We start from the raw sequence: 15,605 nt of genomic DNA, 5'->3' as shown, positions 1-15,605 counted from the left end.
GCTGTATATGTACCTGTAGCACCACCACAACGCACTAAGATGGGCCCCCAAAGAAGGTTAGGAATATATGTTGGGTTTGAATCACCCTCCATTATTCGCTATCTTGAGCCATTGACGGGAGATTTATTCACTGCCCGATTTGCAGATTGTCGATTTGATGAAACAAATTTTCCACAATTAGGGGGAGAGAGAAAAGAAATCAAAAGAGAAATTGCGTGGAGAGTTCCATCACTATCTCATTTTGATCCACGTACCCCTATATGTGAGCAGGAGATCCAGAAGATCATCCACTTACAGAAAATAGCAAATCAAATGCTAGACGGATTTACTGATTTGAAAAGAATAACTAAGTCGCATATCCCTGCAGAGAATGTGCCTATTCGAATTGATGTTCCAAATGGACAATCTACTAGTGTCATAGCCTCTGAATCTCATCCACGCCTGAAGCGTGGTAGGCCATTGGGCTCCAAGGATAAAAATCCAAGAAAAAGAAATACAAACAATGATCAGAATGACACTATGAAAAGATCTCATGAAGAGATTCAAGATCTGATTAATTCTGATATTCCTGAAGAAATCAGCAAACCCGAGACTTCAGTGAGTGAAGAACTATATCGTTCGAAAATTGTGGTGAATAGTGTTTTTGCATATAATGTTGCACTAAATATTATAAAGGGCAGTGAGGATCAGGAACCTCAATCTGTCGAAGAATGTCGACGAAGATATGATTGGCCAAAATGGCAAGAAGCAATTCAATCAGAATTGAATTCACTTGCTAAACGTGAGGTTTTTGGACCTGTAGTCCAAACGCCTAATGGTGTAAAACCAGTTGGTCACAAATGGGTCTTTGTACGGAAAAGAAATGAGAGAAATGAAATTGTGCGATACAAAGCACGCCTTGTTGCACAAGGATTCTCTCAAAGACCCGGCGTCGACTATGAAGAAACATATTCACCAGTTATGGATGCTATAACATTTCGATACCTCATGGGTTTAGCTGTCTATGAAACCCTTGAAATACATCTTATGAATGTGGTTACAGCTTATCTTTATGGTTCACTTGATAAAGAAATTTATATGAAAATTCCTGAAGGATATAAAATGCCTGAAGCATTTGGTTTAAAGTCTCGGGAAATGTATTCAATCAGATTACAAAGATCATTATATGGTTTAAAACAATCAGGGCGTATGTGGTATAATCGCCTAAGTGAGTACTTGATAAATGAAGGATATATAAATGATGCCATTTGTCCATGTGTTTTTATTAAGAAAACAAAATCAGGGTTCATTATACTTGCTGTTTATGTTGATGACATAAACCTCATTGGAACTCCAGAAGAGCTCCAAAAGGCTATTGAATATTTGAAGAAAGAATTTGAGATGAAATATCTCGGAAAGACAAAACTCTGTCTTGGTCTGCAAATTGAACATTTCGCAAAAGGGATCTTTATACATCAATCTGCCTATACTGAGAAAGTTTTAAATCGGTTTTACATGGACAATGCGCATCCTTTAAGTACTCCTATGGTTGTTCGCTCACTTGAAGTGAGCAAAGATCCGTTCCGACCTCAGGAAGAAAACGAAGAGCTACTTGGTCCTGAAGTACCATATCTTAGTGCAATAGGTGCACTTATGTATCTTGCTAATGCTACAAGACCTGACATAGCATTTTCTGTTAATTTGCTAGCAAGATATAGCTCTTCTCCTACACGGAGGCATTGGAACGGGATTAAGCATATATTGCGATATCTGAAGGGAACTAGCGATATGGGTCTGTTTTATACTAACAAAGGTAGTACAGATCTTGTTGGTTATGCAGATGCAGGTTATTTATCTGATCCACATAAAGCTCGATCTCAAACGGGCTATCTGTTTACATGCGGAGGTACTGCTATATCATGGCGATCGACCAAGCAGTTCATTGTTGCTACTTCTTCAAATCATGCTGAGATAATCGCTATTCATGAAGCAAGTAGAGAACGTGTGTGGTTGAGATCAGTGATACATTTCATCAGAGAAAGATGTGGCTTGAAGTGTGATACAAAAATACCAACAGTATTATATGAAGATAATGCTGCATGCATAGCTCAATTAAAAGGAGGTTTCATAAAAGGAGATAGAACAAAGCACATTTCACCAAAGTTATTTTTCACACATGATCTCCAGAAGAATGGTGATATTGATGTGCAACAAATCCGTTCAACTGACAATCCTGCAGATTTGTTCACTAAATCTTTGCTAACTTCAACTCTTGAGAAGATGATATTCAAGATTGGAATGCGAAGACTCCGACATCTGAATCTTGGTCTTCGTCAGGGGGAGTGAAATACGTGTTGTACTCTTTTTCCCTTAACCAAGTTTTGTCCCATTGGGTTTTCTTGGTAAGGTTTTTAATGAGGCAACTCTCAAAGCGTATTATTAGATATGCGCACTCTTTTTCCTTCATTAGGACTTTTTCCCACAGGGTTTTTCCTAATAAGGTTTTAACGAGACACATCATCTATTAATGGATATCCAAGGGGGAGTGTCAAAAATATCCCAAATAGTGGATATCCAAAATATCCCAAAATATCCCAAAATATCTCAAAATATCTCAAAATATCTCATGTCCTGTTTCTCTATAAATAGGATGCACAGATGCAATGTTGAAAGAGCAGAAGTAATATAAACTGATATCTCTCTACATATTCTCTCTACATATTTCTTCCGTATATTTACTTTATAGTTATTATTTTATAACAAACACTTAATTATTTCGGAAAGGTATCCAACAATTGAAACAAAGCATCTTCCATGCATTTTGTCTAAAATGTATAGCATGTTCCAAAAGGTAAACAAAGCATGTTCCATTTTGTCGTCAACTTCGTGCCATTCCTTGTTGTCTCCCTAAACATCATAGAGAGATGTAAATTAAAGATTTAATTTTCTTTTAGTTATAACAGCTTTCCTATTGATTAAACCTTTTTCAGCTATACAAAGAAATTTTGAACGATGGTTATGGTGGAAGAGATAATGAGAGTATTCGAAAGTGGAGTTATAATGGAGCAAAAGAGACAAGTATTTCAGGCAGATGAAGATGCATATGACGGTATGAATGTCCACATCAAGGAATCAATGGATTCTAACCACTTCATTACTATGCTTAGAGCATCAATTACACAATGGACAAAACAGGTTTTCTTTTCTTTTTCTTCTTCATTTTTTATGAAAAAAAGAGGATTGTCCTCCTTCTTTGCTAAATGGAGTAAGTTATTGGAGATTCGACAGAAAAACAGAACATAACAACACTCGTTCTCGAAATTAGATTTAAGCAGAGGCGGATTCAAAATTTTGAGTTAATTGTCTCGAGTTAATATATAATAATAATTGGACCAATAGATAGGGTTTCAATCTAAATATTGATTACTTTACATTTAATGATTTTTTAATACAATTATATGGTCTAAGCAAAAGTTATTGATCTCACGTGTGAGAAATTGTACCGCGTAAGCTAAGATTACAAAGTAATTGAGAAATTGAGATCAAATGTTATTGAACTGATAATCTGGTAATGAGCTTACACCATTAGTTATACATGTATACGGTTATAACTGCCTCTATTAGATGTTAACTAATTACCACTATGCCCCTGTGGCTATTTACAAAAGTACCCTTCAAACTAGTTACACTACTAATCAGTTACTACTTTGAGACTCCCCCTCAAGCTGGTGTTTGTGAAAGGATCAAACATCCCAAGCTTGTCCACCAACAGCTGATGTTGTGTAGTTCCCAAGCCTTTCGTGAGGATATCAGCTAGCTGCAAGGTAGTTGGAACAAATTGTGGTTTGATGAGCCCATATTTCATTTTCTCTCTAACAAAGTGGCAATCTATCTCGATATGCTTTGTTCTTTCATGATATATGGGGTTAGAGGCAATTTGGATTGCTGACTTATTGTCACAGAATAAGGGAAGAGTCTTAGTAATAGGAAATTGTAACTCATTTAACAGACCAGTGATCCATGTTGCTTCAGTTACAGCAGCTACTATGCTTCTGTACTCTGCCTCTGCAGAGCTTCTACTTATTGTATGTTACTTTTTTGATTTCCATGAAACTAATGCTCCTCCAAGTTTTACCACATACCCAGTTATAGATCTCCTCGTAATGGGACAGGCTGCCCAATCCGAGTCACAAAATACTGTGACTTTAGATGTAGCATTCTGTGGGAAAAATAATCCCAGTCCTGGTATTCCTTTCAGGTATCTGAGTATTCTCAGTGCAATGTCAAGATGTGATTTCTTAGGCCTCTGCATGAACTGGCTAAGTACTTGTACTACAAAGCAAATGTCAGGTCTTGTGATTGTAAGGTAGATGAGTTTTCCAACTAGCTTCTGATAGCTAGTGATATCAAACAGCTCTTCATCTTTTGTGCCCTTTACCTCTCCTGTGCTTGCTAACAATTGATCATACTCAACTGTGGTGAGTTTGCAGTTGGATTCAAGTGGTGTCAATGCTGGTTTTGCCCCACTTAATCCTACTTCAGAGATCAGCTCCAGACAATATTTCCTTTGATTGAGTAGAATACCTTTCTCAGACCTCATTACCTCAATGCCAAGAAAGTATCTCAAGGTTCCCAAGTCTTTTACTTTGAAGTTCTTATGCAGTGTAGGTTTTGCCTCATCAATCAACGTGTGATCATTCCCTGTGATAAGGAGATCATCCACATATATCAATATAATCACAAGTCTAGACCCCTTTTTCTTAGTGAACAACGAGTGGTCATATGTGTCACGACCCAGCCCCGTGGGCCATGACTAGTGCCTGAGCTGGACACTCGTATACGTACCTGTTAGATATAGTCAAACTGGATCTAAGAACAATATGGAAACATGCAAAAGAACTCTAAAGGTTCATAACGTCATCATATATATATATATATATATATATATATATATATATATATCCCGATAACCTGTCTCCCAAGGAGTCACAACTAATCAAAACATAATATGATACGCAAGCCGACAAGGCTGCCACTACATATCAATACCATACGCAAGCCGACAAGGATGCCACTACAGACGAACATATCCATAGCACACCATATAGGCACAGCCGAACAAAACTTATACACAACCCGCACGTATGTCTACAGACCTCTAAGAGTATCGATAGTGAAATATGACGGGACAGGGCCCCGCCGTACCCCTGGATAAACATATATGTATATACATATATACATCAAAAGATTTGTACAAAAAGTCTAGGCTTCGGAACAATGGATCTCTCCAAGACCGCTGAGTGGAAATCCTAAGCTGGAGGATCACCAAATCGAGTATCTGTACCTGCGGGCATGAAACGCAGCCCCCCGAAGAAAGGGGGTCAGTACGAGATATGTACTGAGTATATAAATCATGAAATACAATAAAGAGGATCATGACTGAAATAGAGATCACGGGAGACAAGTATGACATTCAAAATACCAATACACTTGCCTTATGAAATGTAAATCATGCATATCAATATTATATATCATACCCGGCCCATTATGGGACTCGGTGAATAAAGTCATCACATGCCATCCTTGGCGCCATAATCACATCATCATATCATATCATATCATATATATATACCGTACCCGGCCCTCTAGTGAAGGACTCGGTGAAAAATGCAGTGAAACTGTGCACGAAAACATACCCGGCCCGGGACTCGATGAAAGATATAATAATAACATGCACGAGTAGAGTAGTGAGTAACCATATGCAAATCAAATCATCATCCGAGACTCAATAGGATAGACAGAATGAACTAACACTTGAATATCAACGAAGGCAGTCATGTCAAGTATCCCTCGAACGTCGTTATGAATTATGTCAAATGGAACTTCAGGAATCATAGACACATATCGAGATAATATGAAACATCTTATGGAAACCAAGAACATTAACCATCCTAGCGTCTCTAAGAATAGGAACTTATACATTCGTCGTTTGTTCGTTTCATGTGAATCATGCCAAAAGAAAGAAGGGTTAGCCTTACATACCTTGTCGCTTTTCAAGTTAACCATAACTTAGGTCTTGGGCTTCACCAATCTACAATAATACCAAATATGCCAATAATTAAATTAGGATATTCTTTCAAACCAATCCTTAATTACTTAGAAATCTAACGATATTTGGGAAGCATCTCCCCTAAAACACAATAATCCTCGTGATTCCAAATTAGCCAAAATATCAATCACCATACCAACAACAATATCAATAAATACATATCTAAATAGAATCAAATCCATTCTTAAATCACCTCCAAAATAGCCCAATCTACGTTCCTATACCGATACTTGTATACACTTCTTTATTTTCGTATATACATAGTATAACAACAAGCACAACAACAATAACCACAACCAACTCCACGATATTCCAGCACACCAAACAATTTATAACAACCATCAAACGGTCCACATGATAACAATAACAATTTATCTGATTTCCCGTAATTAATTTCGTAGTTCCCGTCTCTCAATTTAATTATGACCTGGACAAATTTAAATATATCTAGTAGAGGAGAATTTTTACCTTATATGCCAAGAATTAGTCTTCTTTCACCTTACTTCAGTTCGAAACTATCACACGGAGGAAACCGAAGTGGGTATAACCCTTTTATAATTTTTCACATTTTTACTCCGTTGAAGGAGAAATATTTCCCCTACCACGCTGCTGCCCTTTTCTTGAAATGTTGAAGGAAATATACGTATGTCTCTATATATCAAGAATGTTGCTGAACGTTTCTTTGGCCTTCAACAAAATTATCTAGGTAAAAGTATGAATTCCAAAGTGAAAGTATTGCTAGAATATAGCATGTTGCTGCCAGCTAAGGAGAACTAACGTTGCAAGGTGTCAACTCAAGAAATTCTCTTTCTTTTCTTTATTTGGAGTGTGGGACCCACCTTAACATTTATGAATTGTGAGAATGTCCCACTATTGCCACCAGATCCGTATGTATGCATATGAGTCATTTGTTCTTTTATTTTTAAAAAAATGGTGCCTTGTGGAAAGGTGCCTCTAGGCTAGGTGATTATTTTACTTTATTTGTTTGCTAGTACATATTTGAAATGAATCATCTGTAATGAATTCTGAAGTTTCCTAGTACTTGGATAGTTGTGGGGTCTACATACTCTTCATTTAATAAGGAAAAAGAAGGCTTGGCTATTAAGCAGCCACTAACACATACTTATACAATGAAACATGAGTCATAAGGGGCAGATTTTGGTAGTCCCACGTGGACTCCATAATTGTCCACTATTATATCACTTATCTTCCACTAATCCATTAATTAAACCCTTGAATTTAACTAATTACCGGCATAATTAATTTCTTGATCCATTTCACTTGAATTGACCACTTTTAACACACCTTATATATTCCTTATCATAATCGTGTAATATAACACTAGTCCATTGTCCCTTTTGGTATACATAAAATATTATTTCCAATCATCATCGTCACACTTTTTCGTCTTAAATCATTTCAGGACTTCAAACTCTTTGTACACCGAGCTCTCGATTTTTATCCTTGATTGTGATCGAATTCTCTGGGCTCGGGTAATTTTGCTCATATTGGACGATTAAATTTTTCTAGACCAAAAATACGGAATGTAACATTCTTCCCCCCTTTAGAACATTCGTCCTCGAATGTTAAACTAGTCCTGTACTCTCAATATTTCCTTAAGTTTTTTTTTTTGAATTATGCCCTTCACATGCCTTTTTCGTTGATCGATTCCCTTCAATCTACTATAAGGCATTTCAGATCTCTAAGTAACGATTCCCGTAATATTTGCTCTTGCACTTGCCTCTCGAGGTAGTAATTCCATGTCGTTGTCTTTACTCTCCTCTTTATTTCGCAATTGGTTGACAGTTGTGTTATGAGTCCTTCTACTGAAATCTTACTCTCTCTCTCTGGTGCACTTAGTCATAACTTGACTCTTTCTTCTTCTATAAGTTACTCCCTTAAGATGTATCGTTCAATTCGTCCTATCTCTTAAGCTTGAATAAGATTTTATAACGCGCAGACGTCTCTTGTCGATTTATTAGACTTTACAATCCTTGGAGTATTCCATGCCTCTGGTAACCTGTAGACTCTCGCAGACTCTACCAATAAAACAAAATTTCCCAAGGTGTAACATTATTTTACTTCAATAACCTTACATTGCTCTACTGCACAGTCCATATTCTGGAATCTTCGGCCTTATGTATAACTCCTCGACTTCTTTAAAAGACTTTAACTGTCACTCTACTTTTTAGCTCTTAACCTCAATCCTTAGAGTTGGCTATCAAGTAGCACTAGAGTTCCCTCATCTGATAACTTTACATAGCTACTCTGTGATCTAACTATCATTAACTGGTATAATTCTAAAAGAATTTTTGATTTGACATATAAATTCACTGTCATTCAGTAACCAGCTTGTTCTGATCGTCTCGCTTAAGCTATTTCACAATTTCCCTTAATCCAACTTGTAATACTTTAGGCATATTATCTCGTGCCGTTTCTTTATTTTTAATTAAAACTCTTCTATTGCCTCTTTACTCAGATTTTGTTCTTAGTTTCCTATCACACATTATGTTGCAATCTTTACAACAATATGCGAAGGTGCTCAAATTAACCCGAGAAATACCTTAGTGCCGTTTCACTAGTCTTTATGCTTTACCGTGCATTCTCCTCTTGTATCTTTCAATCGGTATCGGGGCTCAACTATGGCCATATCCTATTTGCCCTCAGTACTAATTCTATCTCGGTAATTTGGCTCACACCATCTCACGCCTTTACTTAATGTATCCAAAATATCATAACCGCATTGTTATTACTGAATCCTCACTCTTCTTATCAAGTACTCACTTGGTCTCATTCTTAGCATACAAATATTCATAGGTTGCATAACTATTCCTGTACAACTTGTATAAAGTATACTCAATCTTAGTCGTAGTCCTTCCTTCTCCTGGTTCATTATGCTTTACATAACCCATCCGTACTTAAACTCACTCGTAGCCTATCTTATCATACTCTTTTCCCTTCCTTTATTCACCCCTTTGATTTTCTCATATCCTATTATAGGAGATTTTCTGTCCTCTCTCCTTTGCTACTTATAAGTCACGATATCATTAGCAAACAATTCCATTGCCAACATCTTAACCTCTATTCCAGTATATTATTGCTATCCTTTATAATATCTCTTAAGTTACTCGTTACCATTCTCTTGTCGTATTCTTTCGTTTTATAAGCATCCACTTTTAATGTCATACAATTCAAGACCTTTACAAATGATTCTCAATACCGTCTCAAATATCATCCTGACTTCTATCCGTTTATTGCTGGCTTTCAGATCTTACTAACTTGTTTCGGCAAGGGATCTTACTTGAAGTTTAAATATCCATATCAAATATATTTCAGTCAATTTTTTTTCCATCTTACACTTGATTTTCTCACATCCGCTTCCCCCCTTTAGGGTGTACTTATACCATTATCTGTTTATATTCCGCTCTACGTCCCTATTTCCAATCTCAAATTCATCTGATCCCCCCTTTTTTTTCAACTCACTTGGCATACTGTACCATATCCATATCTTTTCTTTATAATTTATGACTTTGATTATCCACGTACGAAACCCTAACAAAATCGTGAAGCAACGAGAACCTTTCTATATATAGTACAAAATCTCATCTGACCATCTGTGCTCGAGTAATGCGACCCATGTAACAACTCATCCAAGGCCACAATCCACTTACTCCAATCAGTAATTAATTAGTACTTATAGTCGTTCCGAATTCTCAATTAGGTAGCACTTATATCCTGGTGATAAGTGTTCAAAGTTCTCTTGTAATATTATCTTTATCTTAACCTATATCATCTGTTTCCTTTAATAAATTTACAATACATTATTTTTCTCCTCAGGCCTACAGTCCTTGTCCTTTAAGGATTCCACTATTTCCGAGGTGAAGTTATATACACGTAGCACTTCTTTATGCCTTATGCTCTTTTACCCTTGTTGTGTACCCAACACTGCCTTCTAACTTACTCAAAATCATATCAAGTTCATCTTAATGACAGTCTTATCTTATCACCTTGTCGTCGTACTACACCTTTAAGTTCATAGCTATATATTTCCCTTTTGTTCTATACTCATACTCAATTAATCACGTCTATCTTAGGTGTTTCCTTTAGAATTCCCTTACCACGTCTCCAGTCTATGTCCATCTTTTATTCTGTACACGAGGAATCTTATGCTATCTCTATATCCTTCGGAAAACACTACTTCTACACAATCCCTTTTCTCATTTCCAAAACGTATTCTGTTCATCCCTAGTTGTTCTTATCATACCAGTCATTTTCTGGCACTCATTCTGTTTCGTTGCTCATCTTTTTGTAGTTTGGTCTTTCACAGCTCTGTCACTTATATTACTCGTGTTCTCGGCTATACATGTCGTAACCTATTACTGCACTGTTATCTCACTTGCTTCCTTCTTATTTCCTTATTTCAATTAACTCCTTCTTTTCTTGTGCTCGCTTTCATTTTCGTTATCACATAATCCCTATTCTGAACTTTCCCTATAGGACTTTATAAGTATTTCTTATTCGTCCTATACCTTGCCTTTCCATTTCACATTTGCCTTTATACTTTAGTCGCATAGATCACGTTATATCTTTTAGTCACTCCCTCGCTAGGCTCTACTCATTTTCATAACAACCCTTATGATATTCACATTACATCCTGTTCGTAATCAATCCTATAGCGTAACACTTCTTAACCTTTTACCCTTTCTGGTCAATCTTACCCTTAATACCTCACAAGTTGTCTTATCAATACGTTCACATTCGTTACAATTCTTCTTCCTCTGTACTCTTGCCTCAATCATACTATTACTTCTAGCTATAAACTCATCGTAATTTATCCCTACTTATTAGTTCACTCGATACCTCAATAAAACATTCTGTTAAGATTTGCCACCTTTTTCTAAATCATCCCTTAGTGTCACTAGCCCTTTCCAAATTCTCCTAGCATTTCATCAACAACACATGAAACACACGATCTAAGACAGCCCACAAGTTTGAGTTTTCCTTCTACAAATTCCATCTCCAATTAGTTGATTAAGAACTAATAAACTCAAGGACATAAAAATATGATGAAATGTTACCTCAAGAGCACAAGAACGCTCCAACTCCAAGATTACGTCACCATGAAGCATCCTCCAAAACCACCACAAGAAGAAGAGCTAGAATCCGACAAGCACCACGGGACTTCTAATGCTTGATTCACATAGTTTACCTTCAGATTTGTTCTTGGGTCATAAACGAACTATTTAGTTCGTAAACTACTTGCTGTATGCTTTGTACCCTTCAAATAAAAATGAAACTTAATTGTGGGCGTTTTTGCTCTTCAACATGAGCCTTTTCTAAGGTAAAATATGGCTGGAAAGTATTCTGGTCCGTTAAAATGAATTCCAAACTTTGCTGCTCATATTTGCTTCTTCCAAATAAAATTTCCCAAATAAGAATGATGCCTCTTACGGATGACATGAAGGGTATCTCTTAAAGCTTTAATCCAACATGATAAATTTACCATGTCAGTGTCGACCTCATAATTACTATTATTATCAATTCAACCGTTAACTTTATTTCTCGAAGTCAGACGTACTTGCAACTTAGTCAAATCTTATCATTACTGTTGACATGACCTTTTAGGACTTTTTACGAACTTATATCTCATTCTCTTTTTATTTCTAGGAAAATTTTGGCAGAGTTTCCTCTGTATTTCTTACTATCTCAAACTTGCACGCAGGAAATACCAACAATGCCTCACAGGGCCAACATATACATGTATATATTATATCGTATCATAGCCGCACAGGGCTCCCCATATCAATAACAGTATGAAAATGATTAACTTACCTCGTATGTCCAACTCGAACCGTACCTGTTACACTTTCCTGTTTACTTTCCCTCTAAATCTTTAACTGCAGGTTTCAGTCATACCTGCAACATTCATACCGTATCTGGCATATACCCTACTTACCTATCTTTTTATTGATTCTTTCAGCTTCTTCTATTCACACTTTATAACTGAACTTATCAACAATATATATATACATTCAATCCATTTTCTTACTATACTTCAATAACTTACCTTGATGATGGCCAGTTTGCCATTCTGTATATACAATTTATGATAGCATAACCTCGATGAAATATCTTACCTCTGTAACTCCCAGTAGCATTATTTACCTTCTCTTGTCGACACCATTCTCCTGCTGAAATCAAAGGTCAGTATATAAGGGATATCATTTCCTATCTCTTGGCTCTATCGCACGATCTAGAGTAAGAAGAAAAAGTAACATCCTAAATGTCCTGTAGCTTCCTGTTTATAGATGTGGTGCACAACACATCGATAAACAAGACTCTATTAGACACGGTCTGTAGACACTCCGAGGATGAACAGCTCTGATACCACTTTTGTCACGACCCAGCCCCGTGGGCCATGACTAGTGCCTGAGCTGGACACTCGTATACGTACCTGTTAGATATAGTCAAACTGGATCTAAGAACAATATCGAAACATGCAAAAGAACTCTAAAGGTTCATAACGTCATCATCATATCCCGATAACCTGTCTCCCGAGGAGTCACAACTAATCAAAACATAATATGATACGCAAGTCGACAAGACTGCCACTACATATCAATACCATACGCAAGCCGACAAGGATGCCACTACAGACGAACATATCCATAGCACATCGTATAGGCACAGTCGAACAAAACTTATACACAACCCGCACGTATGTCTACAGACCTCTAAGAGTATCGATAGTGAAATATGACGGGACATGGCCCCGCCGTACCCCTGGATAAACATATATATATACATCAAAAGATCTATACAAAAAGTCTAGGCTCCGGAACAATGGAGCTCTCCAAGACCGCTGAGTGGAAATCCTAAGCTGGAGGATCACCAAATCGAGTATCTGTACTTGCGGGCATGAAACGCAGCCCCCCGAAGAAAGGGGGTCAGTACGAGATATGTACTGAGTATATAAATCATGAAATACAATAAAGAGGATCATGACTGAAATAGAGATCACGGGAGACAAGTATGACATTCAAAATACCAATACACTTGCCTTATGAAATGTAAATCATGCATATCAATATTATATATCATACCCGACCCATTATGGGACTCGGTGAATAAAGTCATCACATGCCATCCTTAGCGCCATAATCACATCATCATATCATCATATAATCTGTTACACCTCGGAAAAGTCCCCGTACATGTACAATGAATAGACCAACGAAGGGTATGAGTGTGCGGCGTTTTACTAAGTAGGGAATGACGATTCATGAATTTTTTGAAATAAGAAAGTTGTAGAATTTCAATTTAGCCAGTGGTCGTAAAACAGAATACGGCCCGTAAAGTGATTTACGGACCGTATACTGCCATCGTCCCCCAACGTTCCAAAAATTTCAACTTTCTATCCAAAGCTTAAATGGTAAAATACGACCCAGTTTACGGACCGTAAACTGAAATACGGCCCGTAAACTGTGGCCGTAAACCATCATGACCTTCAGCAAACCTTTTTGTTTTTGATATGCTTAAATACGACCACGTTATACGGCCCGTAAACTAGTATACGGTCCGTAAACTGTGGTTTACGACCACTGTACACCCCGACGACTGTTCGTTAAAAATTAGATTTTGTGGTTATTATAAGTGACTTTCTCATTCATTTTCATTCATATTTCATCTATGACCTTCAAGAACCCTCTAGAACTTATCCAAACATTTCATCCACAAAATTTAAGAGAATCAAAGGGAGATCAATATCAACAACACCAAATCCATGAAACAAAGGGTGTGAAACTCAAGTGAAGTTCATCCAAACCAAGAAATTCCAAGGAAGGAAAAATAGGGTTTTGAGGAAGGAGGAAGAAGTCCACTCTAGGCTTGTTCCACCACCATCTAAGGTAATTTTTATGACTTTAGCATGTTGTTTAAGGTATTGGGAAGCTAAGATGCTTGAATTGTAGAAAGACATGGAAAATGGGTCTTAAATGGGAGAATAGTGTCATAATTGAATAGTATTTGAATGGAACCATAAACGTTGATGTGCCATGATTATGAATATGTTGTAAATGATGTTTATACCAGGAAATAAGCGTTATATATGAGAAAACACGATAACGAACTACAACCATACATGTTGAGAAAATAGAGAAAAAAGGTGGATTTTGCTCAAAGTATATGAATGACGATTGTTGATACGATATTGTGAAGTGTTGTTGTAAATGTTTGGGAGTTGATATAGACTATGAGAAAAGTAGTATAAATACAGGAAGTGCTACCCAATTTTCTCTAGAAATAGCGACGCATTCCCGTAGTCGATTAACTAACGTCAATACGAATTCTTTCGTGAAGGTAGCGACGTGACATTAAAGGAGGGCAAGTGAACGATAGCTTAGCTAAACGACAAAGGTATGTGAGGCTAATCCTTTTCTTTCTATGGCATGAATCCCATGATATGATTCTTCTTCCTTTCCATGATTCTCCTATAACCCGGAAAGCCAAGAGCCTAAGGTCATGAATAGCTATATGAGTCAAGAGATATGATGTGACGTTCTTATAAATTAAATGATGTTGTTCCTTGTATACACTCACCTTATATACTAATCCCTTCAAGGTGAGGCAGAATGTTCATATATGTTCATAATGAAATCGAGGGTTCACGACCTTACGTCACCTCGATAGAGTGCAGCTGTTCTAGAGTCTTTATGTATGTACGAGGACAAGTATATTTTGATAAGCATAATTATTATAAGTATTTTATGATGAGCATGTCATGATTGCATCACACCGGGCCTAGTTGGCCGGGCAGTCACCGCGAAAGCGGGCAGCTATACGATACACCATGACCAGTTGGCATGGGCAGACACTACTAGTGGGCGGCATGAGATGGTACTCCGGACGCGGGAGGCCTGGACGCGGGCAAATGTTACTGATTATCACACCGCACCTATATGGTCGGGCAGTTTATATATATATGATATGCATACAGGAGATGATGATAAGCTTAAAAGTAAGTCAGCATGCATTACTTTTCATGTAATTCCCAGTCAGGTACAGTTGCTCCATACTTGATGCCTCCCTTGTTTCCTTGATGCATTGTTATTGTTTATGCCTCTCATACTCAATACAATATTCGTACTGACGTTCGTTTTCTTTGGACGCTGTGTTCATGCCCACAGGTAGACAGGGAGGTGAGCTCGATCCGGATTCTTAGGAACTTTCAGCTGATTGAAAGCACTCCATTGTTCGGAGGTGCTTATGATTATTTTTTTGGTACATATGTATATTTTGGGCATGACGGAGTCTTGTTCCGTCTACATGTATAGTATGTCAGTAGAGGCTCGTAGATGCGTAGTGTGGGTTAGATGGTCTCACAAGTTTATTACAGCATGCATGTACATATTATATATATCATTTTGATGGCCTAATGAGGCATTTGTATATATATATATAGACTGATTGTGTTTTCCACCGGAAAATGATTTTCATACAATTATGAATGATAAAGAAG

This window comes from Lycium barbarum, chromosome 5 (genome assembly GCF_019175385.1).
Source record: "Lycium barbarum isolate Lr01 chromosome 5, ASM1917538v2, whole genome shotgun sequence".
NCBI lineage: Eukaryota > Viridiplantae > Streptophyta > Magnoliopsida > Solanales > Solanaceae > Lycium > Lycium barbarum.
Note: the sequence above shows the minus strand (reverse complement) of the source record.